The following is a 12,303-nucleotide window of genomic DNA, read 5'->3' on the forward strand; positions in this document are numbered from 1 at the left end:
GGAGCCTCAACTTCATGGAAGAACCTGTGGAGATTATGGACCGGGAGGTCAAACGAACGAAACAAAGTCGCATCCCAATTATGAAGGTTCGCTGGAGCGCCAAGCGAGGACCGGAGTTCACTTGGGAGCGCGAGGATCAAATGAAACTTAAATATCCTCATTTCTTTGCTTAGTTATGTTGTAATAACTTAACTGCTTAAATTCTAAATTTCGGGACGAAATTCCCTCTAACGGGGGGATGATGTGACAACCCGAAGTTTTCTTTGTATAATTTCCACAGTTAAATACGTCAAATAATATTCAAAAACATTTCAATGCATTTTTGGCCGGATTTAAACCCGTTTGATGTTTTATTTTATTTTTCGTCAACCGATTTATTAATTGGAAGTGACGTAATTAGTGACGTGTAATAAACCGGACAACCCGACACCTTAGCTAGGTGTTTACGGCCAAACATGGGGTGTTTGGGCCGTAAACACCCTTTCCCTATGAACTCATGCTTATAGCATGGGTTTACACTCTTGTCCTCACTTTTACCACCTTCCACTCAAGAACACAAGTTTTTCTCTCAAGTATCATCATCTTCTTCTTCCAAATCCGCCCAAAAATGTAAGTTTTCTTCCTAGACCCTTTTAAACAACACTTAATCTAGTGTTTCTACACCTTCTCATCCAAATAATTCTGATTTTTACATAGATCTTCAAAGAATCTTCAAATCTTCAAGAACACCAAGAACACATTTGTGTTTTTGGGTCCTAAAACACCTCTACAAACTTCCTATAAGTAAGTATACTTCATCTAACTAGTTATTGGCTTAGTATTCATGTATTAAACACCCAAAAACCCCAAGAACATGGGTTTACGGTTTTAGAACATTCCCAAACCGTAAACACCCCAAAGAGGGGTTTTGAAGCCCCAAACTCCTTCCAATGTTTGAGTAATGAACTAAGGACTTACATGCATGAACTAGGAACCCCAAAAACGTGTAAGGATGAGACAAACATGAGTTTACGGTTTGGGAAGGCCTCCCAAAACCATAAACACCATCTAAGAGTGTTTAAGTGCCTTAACCACCTTCCTATGCTTGTATAAGTGACTAGAACCATGCATGCATAGCCTAGAACCACCAAAACACAAGAGAAATGGACCAACATGAGTTTACGACCGTAAACTCATGTGTTTACGGCCGTAAACTCCCAAGGGAGTGGTCCAAAGACCGTAAACTCCAAAAAGTGTCCATTTCTAGCCCCAATCACTTCCTAAACCATGGATTCGAGTCTAGCATAATTCCTTGAGTAGTTTAAGACCTTTGAACACCCAATGGCACCATTACCATGAGTTTACGACCGTAAACTCATGGGGACAATGGTCCAGAAACCGTAAACACACATTAGGGTGACCATTTGAAGTGTAAACTCCATAGTGAGGCCATACACTCCCTAGATGCAACCTTTGGCACTTCTAGCACTTGAAACAAAGTGTTTTCATGCATTAGAGTGCCTTTACTAACTTAATTAGTGAATAAATAACTAATTAGATTCATTTATACATCCCTATGTGTTGCATAGGATCCGTGTGTGTGTTCAAGTCCTCACTTGACACCTAGCATCCTACCCGGCACTTCCATCCACTTCACTCACTGCAGGTGAGTTCATACCCCTTAATTAACCTTTTAAATGTTTTTAAATGCTTTTATGGGGGGAATACAAGTTGAATCAAATAAGTTATAGTATCAATCACATGTGATTTATAACTTGCAACCAAAAAGGATTTTCTATATTTTCGACTGCTTTGTCAACCAAACTGCTTCAAATGATTATCAAATTCATTTTTATGTTAAATTGTTATAAAACTATTTTCAAACTCTTGTAAACTCTTTTTATTCTCAAACAATATCTACACTAATATATTTATATAAGTAATACTTGAAGGACTTAGGACTAATAGCTCACCTTATTTCCTGTTCTTGTTTGATTGTGGGCTTAGGGTATTTTGTTATTAGTCCGACTCTCGTTGAATTCTTAGTTATATAACTTATATATTTGTGACAGATATAAAAGTTTCCATATCAGTCCAATGCCTTTGGGTATCAAAGGCATGCAACCAACATTACTATTTAACTATAATAGGTATAGTTAAGGATTACTACTCAATACTACTATTGCCATGACAACTACCAGAGTCAGTGCGGTTATGAGTTAATACATGCTAAATACTATATACAAAGAGAATACTATATACAAAGAGAATACTATACATTATGCAAGAGAACACTCTATACATTACACTAGAAAGTACATTATACATTACACAAGAGAACTTACTAAAATAGAATGTGACATATTATTTCTCGATATGACACGTCTTTGTGCTATCACCGCGTAACCAGAGTCTCCTAGAGGGAGAGCGGGCATTATGTGTATAGATCTATACGGGACAGACACTCCCACATCCCGACTGCTAGCTACAGTCCGAGCCGTCTAGGCCCAGGGGTGACAAAATGTCACATTACTACATATGACTCGGAGGGTCAACAGGATTCGATCGTCAGTCAGCATGGTTACGTACGAGTTTACATTCAAACCTTTAATTAACACCTTAAGAATTAAAGGCAAAACAGACTCCCTGAGGTGTGTTGTACATTTAATACTACCTGGAGCCTGCACTTCATTACATGTAGCCGACAGCGATGCTGTTGGGGTAAAACATTATTTTTCCCATCATTGTACATGAATAAAGTCTAAAACTATATTTTCATACTAATAGTTACTGGGAAAACTTGTACATTTTCAAAGGAACAAACAAACCATCGGGTCTTGGTAGAAGACTACTTTTTACTGGAAAACATAGGGTTTTCTAGGATTTATAGTATTTTCAAACATCGAAATTCTCTTTTATACTATATTGTCGTGAACATTTTTATACAAGCAATGACACTAAATACTTATGAACTCACCAGCTTTATGCTGATAAACTCTTTCAAAATAACTTGTATTCTCAGGTCATCAGTAGACAGGTACAGATGCAGCTTTTGAGAAGATGGAGCGCATACAAGACTCCTCTTTATTTTGATTATATTTTTGGTGTCTAACAAACTGTACAGAACACGTTTGTATTACAATTATTATCTTAATGCAATGGATGTTGTTGCTTGTCTTTACTATTATGCATTGTTATGATACTGTACATGACGTCCTCCATCCCAGAACGTATTCCGTCGTTCTCGGTTTTGGGGTGTGACACATTCGGGAAGAATAACCTAGTTTATTCTGGAAGTCAAAACATGCAAAATGAAACACAAGAATAATTGAATCCGATATGGTATCAAAACCTATGAATATAAATAAGACACTTTTATTTATCACCATACTGATTACTCATTATTCATTGTTTCGGTTTTATCAACTTTATAGTTGAATTAAAAAAACATTAGTTGTCCCATGCTCCAAGCAAGTACACTATGTTTTTCAAAACAATAGCTTTGCCATACACCAAGTATGCACTCTATGTTTGTCTATGATCCTTACTTTGTGAACTAGATCGATTGAACATACTTTCAATGATTCTCTTTTCACACTCCCAACTCCTTATCGAAAAATGTAAGAGTTCCAAATTCTTATCATTTACTGAAATCTGTTTAGATTTTAAACTTGTATGCACTAACCCTCTTGTAATGAATATGTACAAGGTCATAAAGACTTGTCAACAGTCATTACAGGGCATTCCGATGAAGATCAACTCCATGGAAACTAAATCAAATGACATTGCTTTGAATATCCTTCTTGCATTAAGTTTTCTAATCTTACACAGATAACTTCCACCTATGGAGACAACTCCATATTCCCATTTTGACTACTACTTCTGAACAAGAGTTGTCTCTTTTCAGACTATGTCAATATGGTCCTCTAGAATAACACTATACTTCCAACTGTCCCTGAGCAACCAATCTTTGTAAACCTTAGATTTTCCTCGACAATTGCTTAATCACTTTATTCATATCCACTTCTATACCTTTTCCCCTTCTTAATGCCCCAAGGCATTTGGAAAATTTATAAAGGATAAATATTATAGCACATGTAATCGATATTGTACCCAAAGCAAATGGGACACGATTCATGATGTCTCACAAAAAGACATGATTCTAGACCAATCTTTTGCTACAATATCTTTTGTTTGCCATGTTCTCAAAATTGACTATGAAGAGGGATGTCGTAATCATAATCGAATTTTGAGAATGGAATATATAGAATTTCCTTAAGTTGAACCAATCCAACATGAAATTCATATATATATTCTTGACTAAAGATGATTAAAATATCTATCTAAGCCTTTTAGAATTGAAATGAAGTATAATATCCTCTCCCTTAATTATAGCAAAACAACTTTTTCAACCCCTGCAACCTTATGAATTGAAACTTTTGTTTTCTATAATTAACATTGCTAACACGCAATACTTATCATAATTATCATGCTCCCACTATACATGATGATTACTCTACATCACACTTCACTAGCTTTGACATGTATCCAGAAACTACCGGACTTCTAGAAATCAATACTTTCTTGACTTTCTTTCCAAAGTTCAGATTTCTGATACTAGATTGCTTTGATAAGACTTTATCATAATCATACACCTTATCTTAGATAGCTCACAGGTGTGTCTAAACAATCTCAGAACTATGAAAAGAGATGTCGTAATCATAGTCTCAATTGTTTAGACCTTTGCCATTTCTCATAAGTCCATGTTAGTGTGCCGGTTAACCATGCACGCTCCACTAACGACTTTGAGAATGCAAAGATTACAATTGCTATCTTACTTAAAATCTACTTGGTGGAAGAGTTTCCTCACCATCATTTTCATGAATCGGAGAGAAACCTTGTGACCCTTAGGTTTTATGGTGTATGTGTTCTTATCCACGTGAATTTGTCAAAACAATAATCACAAGTATAGGTTAGTGACAAATCCTAACCCATATGGATTGAACTTTTGCAATCTTAACCTCTTGCCACCTGGCAGCACAAGGGCCTGCCATTGCTTCCAAGTAGTTATGAAAACAATTGAGAACATGTAGAACTCAAATGTATACCCAACTTAGCTGGAATGGGCACATAAATGTCAACAAGATAGGTTATAAACCTCTAGTTGTGTGCTAGTGATGAAATACATGTTTTATTCTTGATTAGTTCTTGAAACCATTTTAGGATCTTTTAGACTCCCACTGTCCTCTTGACATATAAGACTCTCTTGCCTAATACTCAAGAGATAGTGTGGATTCTAATTAAGAGAAAGACTTCACATAATTGGCCTTAGTTGGTCTTTGTTTTATCCAAAACATCAGAACTTACCAATTTCAAATGTACAAAAGTAAGAAAACATGTTACTCTACATTTGACAAGTGTTCTAAACTTTCTAAAGATTATGTCACTCAAGTTACAATCTTGGAGTATGACTCTAAGACTTGTTTTGGAACGAAGTATGACTCATCTTCTTGATTTGACCACTTCAAGAATTCATGACTCCTCTTCTTAGCTATCAGAATGCACTTAGAGGATAAATTGTGGTTAGGTCTCTTAATCATTAAGATGATCATATAACATGACACTAAAGTACTCTCCCATCTTTCTAGATTTGAGAAACTTTTATCCTTCTGCCTAATTTGATTCTTCTTATTCGCTCTGCCATATATTTGAAACTTTTCCAATGTCTCAGAATTATACTTAAGCTTATAAGTATAACCATATTTACTAAACTTTAGTAAATCATGACGAATAGTCTTATTGATCTTTTGTGGTGGACTTGATCAGTGCACAAGAATGTGTACTCCATCCCTTAGTCCTTCACTTGACTCACATATACATGTGAACAAGGAATTAGTCTTAATTTTCCAAAGATGAAAATTCTCATTCATCATACTATACAACTTGCATGATTCCAAGTTTCTATCCAATTGACACTTGGGTGATGAGAATCTTTCCTTATTTGGTAAATTATGACACTACCACGAATGAAAGAATCAAACCCATTTACCAATATTGCTTATCAATGGAAACATATAAACAACAATTTTTTCACAAATGCCATTGTAAGGATACTTAAAATAAATAAAACAAATTTTTTTTTTATTTTAAAAACTTGCGGAAAAACATATCCTTACAATGCAAATACATATGAAAAACATTTTTTTGTCTATTCCTAAGCAATATTTATCATAACTCTTATGCAGCAGCTAAAAATTCTGATCATCGGACCATGCGATCGAAATACATCTTTGCGATCAGAATCAGCATAATCATACTATAAGCTCCCTTTGATTCTTCCAAAACATCAAAATGTAATTACATTACATCATGTATTAAGAATCTCAAAAAGAGACTTAATAGAGTTAGATAATGGAGTTTACCCGAAGTAGAGTCAAACTTTTGACTTTACCATCCTTATGAGGTTTCAGGTAATTTCGGCAGCTTCGCAACCAATGCCCCTTTCCTTTGGCAATAGGTACATATGGACTCTTTGGGAATGGTACATGGGACTATCTCAGACTTAGCCTTTCTCTTTACCATTTGGTCAACCGAGTTGACTATGGCCGATCCCTTTCCATTGGGAAGAGAAAGTTTTTCTAGATTTCCAGTGTCACCATTGTCAATGTCCATGAAGTTTTGGGAAGCCGATCTTCTAATCAAATTTTCTTTACCAGTGTTCCAAATCATTGTTGATTCAGCAGCACCAAGAAAATAGATAAGATCATTAAAGGGTCATATCGTGATCTGTCATCAGGGAGTGACTGAAGAACCAAATCAACAGCCAGCTACCTCGAGACTTCGACACCCGACTCTCCCGGCTTGTCAATATGTGACTTAATCTCCAAGACCTAAGCACATATAGACTTGCTTGCCAATAGGGATTGAATGACTTAGAACTTATCAAGTCTTGAAACTTGTGGGATAGGAAGATTTATTGGAGGAGGTGGAGGAAGTGAAGTATGATTTCCAGTCCCACTAATGCATAACAAAGGGATTGATCTTTCACCTTGGTTGCCATTTGGGATATCATCTTTATAAGGAAGCTTGTTCCTAAAGATTTGGGAAGACCATAGCTGGCTAAACTAGACATCTATAAGGGAGAAGTTCAAGTTAGTTGATTTAAAGTCTTTAATATAACACCCAATATGAAATATTAAGGCTAGGACCCAAGAACCTATTTATAACTAGAAGAGGGATGTCGTAATCCAAATTATAAAATAGTTGAAGGTAGGTAAATGACGATTTACCAATTTCCACCATGAAAAACGAAATATAATTAAGTTTTAAGTGGATTTGAAACTCCTAGATCTTTTGAGATACATTGAACTTTCAATGGCATGTTTGAATCTCGATTGTGCCCTCTCAAGTTTGTGACTGTGATGCCGAGGATCACAAACAAGGTGTGAATAACCATGCAAATATACTTGGTACCCTTAATATTTATCACCTAATCGATGTGTCGGTTAACCACACACGCTCCACCGATCTATGATAAATTTAAGTTACCCTTTGCCACACTTGGTCAGTTCCAGGTTAGTGTGTCGGTTAACCACACACGCTCCATTAACGACTTAACAAGGTGCAAAGTGCAATTTCATGGGTTAGCACCTTTTCACATTTTCCTAAGTAACTAAGATTGGGAATTTATAAGTGTTTAGTTACTTAGTATTTATCATTATACTTTTAATGAAGGGAGAATTATATTCCTTTCCTACCCGTTCGGCTAACGACCCTCCACCAGTCAAGGAAGCGGTGGGTGAGAGTGGGCACTCATTAAACTGCCATTTTATAGGCAGTAACCTTATACCCCCTTATAGACCGGCTTCGTGAATGAGGCCTACTAACGGTAAGACTGACTTGCTCTTATACATATATTTATTATTAACTTATAATAATATAAAGTATAAGGGTTGAATTTTAACTTTTAAAATTCTAAGGGCTAACTTGGAATTAAATAATTTATGGGGAAAACTTTACAAATTCCAAAACTTGACGGCAAGTTTTGAAACTATTCAAAACTCTTGGATTTTCATAACTTATGAGTTTAATTAAACTTAAACATTTTATTTAATGAATAGACTCTTGAACCTCCACAACTTGATGACAAGTTATGGAGTCATAAAACCATTTAATGAGGGCAAGACTCCTCATTTTGTAACCTATGACAATTTTTATAAGGTTTAAGATTCATAAATGTGACTTTTCATATAACTTGAGGACAAGTTACAAAAACACATTTTATGAACTATTTCTAGATCAATTTGGATTGAAAACAACTAACACACAACTTTTTTCATTAATGTAAATTAACTCATAAAACAAGGTAACACAAAAAAAACTTTTCATGTTCCATAACTTAAGAACAAGTTATGGAATTCTTTAAAACATTAAGACCAAGTTTTGTAACTCCATAAAAAACTTTGAATCAATTTTTTTTTAAAACCTTTTCATATCCATAACTTATGGAGGTTTGAAAAAACTCTTTAGATCAAACTTTTAAAACTAATAAAATAATCATATCATAAAATTTGACAAACGTCATGTTTTTTTTTTCAACTTTGAAAATAAAATATTTGCATCAATATAACAGAAAACAACCCATGGCTCTGATACCACTGTTGGGTTTTAGTATACTACAACATCCTATGGTGCACATACAACCCTAAATACCTTGGATCTATGTTTTCTCTATTATACATGCAAATATGAAGTTTCCAAGATATTACCCTATACTAGCGTACAAATATCATATACTTGGGTAATAAAATAGATAGAATACATACCTTTTTGATGTAACTTGTCTTCATGAAGCTTGAGTGCCTAGTGCCCCAAGTGTGACACCTCAAATGGTTCACACAACACCATGAACACTTGGAATAACCTTGAGAATAAGGATACTTTGGTTCTCCCTAGTGAAATCGGCCTTGCCCTTTTGTGTACACACACTAGTGCTAATTTCACCAACCAAGGACATCTTTATATAGTGTGGAGATTAGGGTTAAACCCATGACCCTTCATTTCATATGATCCATGGGTTAAACACTCCATGGACTATCCATGAAAGCTTAGCCCAACCTAAATGAACTTGGCCCATCACACATATATATGTAAGAGTCCATATTTAATTAGTTCCTTTTTTATCACTTAATTAATTATAAATTAATTCTTGATCAATACTAATTAAATAATATGATTATATATTAATATATTCGAACTTATAATATATTAATATAAATCACTAGTATCCTTTTTTTTCCTCATCTTGTCTATCCAATTGTCCCGATGCCATGCAACCCAAATGGACCATGCCGGGTCGGGTCAAGTACATACCAAATATAGTTATGGACTTAGACATTAATCCAACAGTTTGATATTGCCTACTACTTCATACATTCCACCTTTACCTCCCAAAAGCAGACGGATGCCATGATGAACTACAAATAAAAAGAAAGCACACCCATATGTATCAGAAAATAGGGCGAAGATTACCAATAAGAGAGTGCTTATGAATTGTAGCATTTGCAAATCTAAGGGTTATACCACATCAATATGTCCAAAAAAGAAAAAAAAAAGGGTATTGTAGACACTTATCCTATTTGTTACTCCCGTTGAAAATTATTAATTCATGCGAGTTTTTCATATTTAGGTACTTCAAATTTCAACATAAAAAGGAAGCTTAAAACGAGAAGGAAGAAGATTATGGATGAAACAAGGGATGAAGAACCACTTATCCTTGAAGATATGTATATAGCTAGGATGTTTGATGAAGAATTGTCTATTATTGATGATATGGATATGGCTAGGATGTTAGATGAGGAACCACCTATTATTAAAGATGTTGATGAGATATTTGATGAGGAAGCACATGTTCTTGAAGGTATGGATAAGATGTTTGACGAGGAAGAACAAAATCTTGAAGATACAGATGGGTTTTTTTTGATGAGGAAGCAAAAAATCTTAAAGATATGGATGAGATATTTGATGAAATATTGGTTGACGTTGTACCTTATGTAGTGGACCAGCTTTTACTAACACAAATGGAGGAACAGGGCCCGGAAGTGGAGGTACCAATGCACCCTATAGTCAAGAAAATAAGGAAAAAGTCTGAAAGAATACTTACGATAAAGCTAAGCAAGGAAACCCAAAATACTCACGGTGATCCAGTGTAACGCCCGTAGATTCGGGCTAGTCAATTTAGAGATAATAGGGGTCAAAAACGACTTTTTGACAAAAGATTATTTAGAATAAATAATTTTAACCAAGTTGTAGAATATGTCTCAAGCGTTCCGTACATATAAAGAACGCCGAAATCCAAGTTATAACGAAGAAGTTATGACCCGTCGAAGTTTTTCGGCAAAACCGACACGGCACCGGGAGACGTAAATAGTGAATTTACGATGGATGACTTTTTAGCCTTAGAAATCTAGAAAAAAGTTGTAGTACACGTTAAACCGAGAACATACAAAAAAAACGCCCAAAAACGCCCAAATCTGATTTCGTATAAGGAAGTTATGAATTTTCTAAGATTTGGCATAGCAGTGCACGACCCGAAACTTGAATTTTAGTTCGAGCGGTTTTAGGCCTACGCGACCTAAATGAGAGTTGAAGATCTCATTAATAGGAACTCAACGAGGAAAAGACAGACGAAAACGGAGTCCGTATGAAGGAGTTACGAATTCTTCGCGGTCATTTAACAGTCTAATCTCCCCCTACTGTTTAATTTAAGATCGGTCGAGAATTAGCCGACGGAGTCAAAATGAAAGTTGTAGATATTATTTTTACCTATACGTGGATATAAATAACGTCGAAAACGGAGCTCGTATGCGAAGGTTACGGGGTTTAGAAGTCGGCAGGGTGCTGCTGCAAAAGGGGTGACGTGGCATAATCTTGGCCATTGCTTTCTCCCCAAGGCTTGCCACTAGATGGTGACATGTGGCACCAACTTCAGTCATACTTCACCCTATAAATACAACTCATTTCACCCTCATTTCTTCACACCTCCACCCTTCTCTCTCTACTCTCTCTCTCTCTCTCTAAACCTCCAAAACTCCCCTAGCGCTAGAAGAAAGCCCCGGAGCGCTCGACGGCTCCGAGAAGAAGAGCTTTCGGCTCGGAAGTTCTGCCCCTGCAGAGCGCGGCTTCTAGCCAAACCCCCTCGTAGGTAAGATATGCCTACCTAATTTTTAATATAGCTTTTATTTAAATATAGTAACGTTATTAGGACCTTATAATAATTATTTGAGCTATTATTATGGGTTATATAAGTGTCGTTATAATATCTTTTTAACCACTCGCCGTACGGGGAATCCGGTTTGAAGGGCCACCTGAGTTGTTGGATTTCAAAAGTGTTATATGCCCTAAATAATCCTACCCTCCGGTGTTTTATGTTTGGCCCATGTCTACACATAGTGGTTGGAAAATATTGTTTAAACGCTTATATAATAATAATAATAATAATAATAATAATAATAATAATAATAATAATAAGACTAATAATTAGTAATGGTAAATATTATACTAAAATCTAGTGGTAATAATACTAGGTTTCGTCGAAGGAAATTATTTTAAAGTAAACGAAGCGCTGTCCGAGTACCGAGTCACCACCTTATCAAGTGATTGCATAGTCCCTTTCATCTTACACATAGATATGAAATATTTAATATAAATTACATGCTATTTTATATCTACAAAATATGTTGGGTAAAACATGGGTAGATGAAATAGTTGCTGTTTAACAAAAACAAGATGATGAGAGGTGATATAGACCATGAGATAAGGGTGAGAGGTAAACCATGAGAGAAGCCTTTTACCCATGTGTTGGCCTCGTCATTCAGCAGAGTATGGATGACAACCACAGACTATTCTAGACAGTCCAGTGGACACTAGCAGGCTCGCAACCTGTAGGTGTTTTGAACTGTGTGCTCACCAGCTGTACTCTAAAAACCCATTGACATGTGTTGTGAGAGGAGTCTCGAAAACGACATTGTCGATAGACGAGATTAACCCTGGCGACTATGCAACGTAGTGCCTAAACCCCTTGACATGTGTTGTCAGAGGAGTATCGGAATCGATACGGTCGATAAAAGAGAATAACCCTGGCGACTATGAGACTTAGTGCCTATTGAGTAAACCATGGCATCGATGGACTTCGTGCCGATTCCTTAGGATAATCCTTAGGAATGAATGAACGATGAATAGCTGATTCTTATGGTAGATCCTTAAGAGTAAATAAGATAATGTGGATGGGTAATTGGGTTGATTGTTTGATGTTTAAACATAATA

Source organism: Lactuca virosa, chromosome 1 (genome assembly GCF_052849685.1).
Source record: "Lactuca virosa cultivar CGN04683 chromosome 1, Lactuca_virosa_CGN04683_v6, whole genome shotgun sequence".
NCBI lineage: Eukaryota > Viridiplantae > Streptophyta > Magnoliopsida > Asterales > Asteraceae > Lactuca > Lactuca virosa.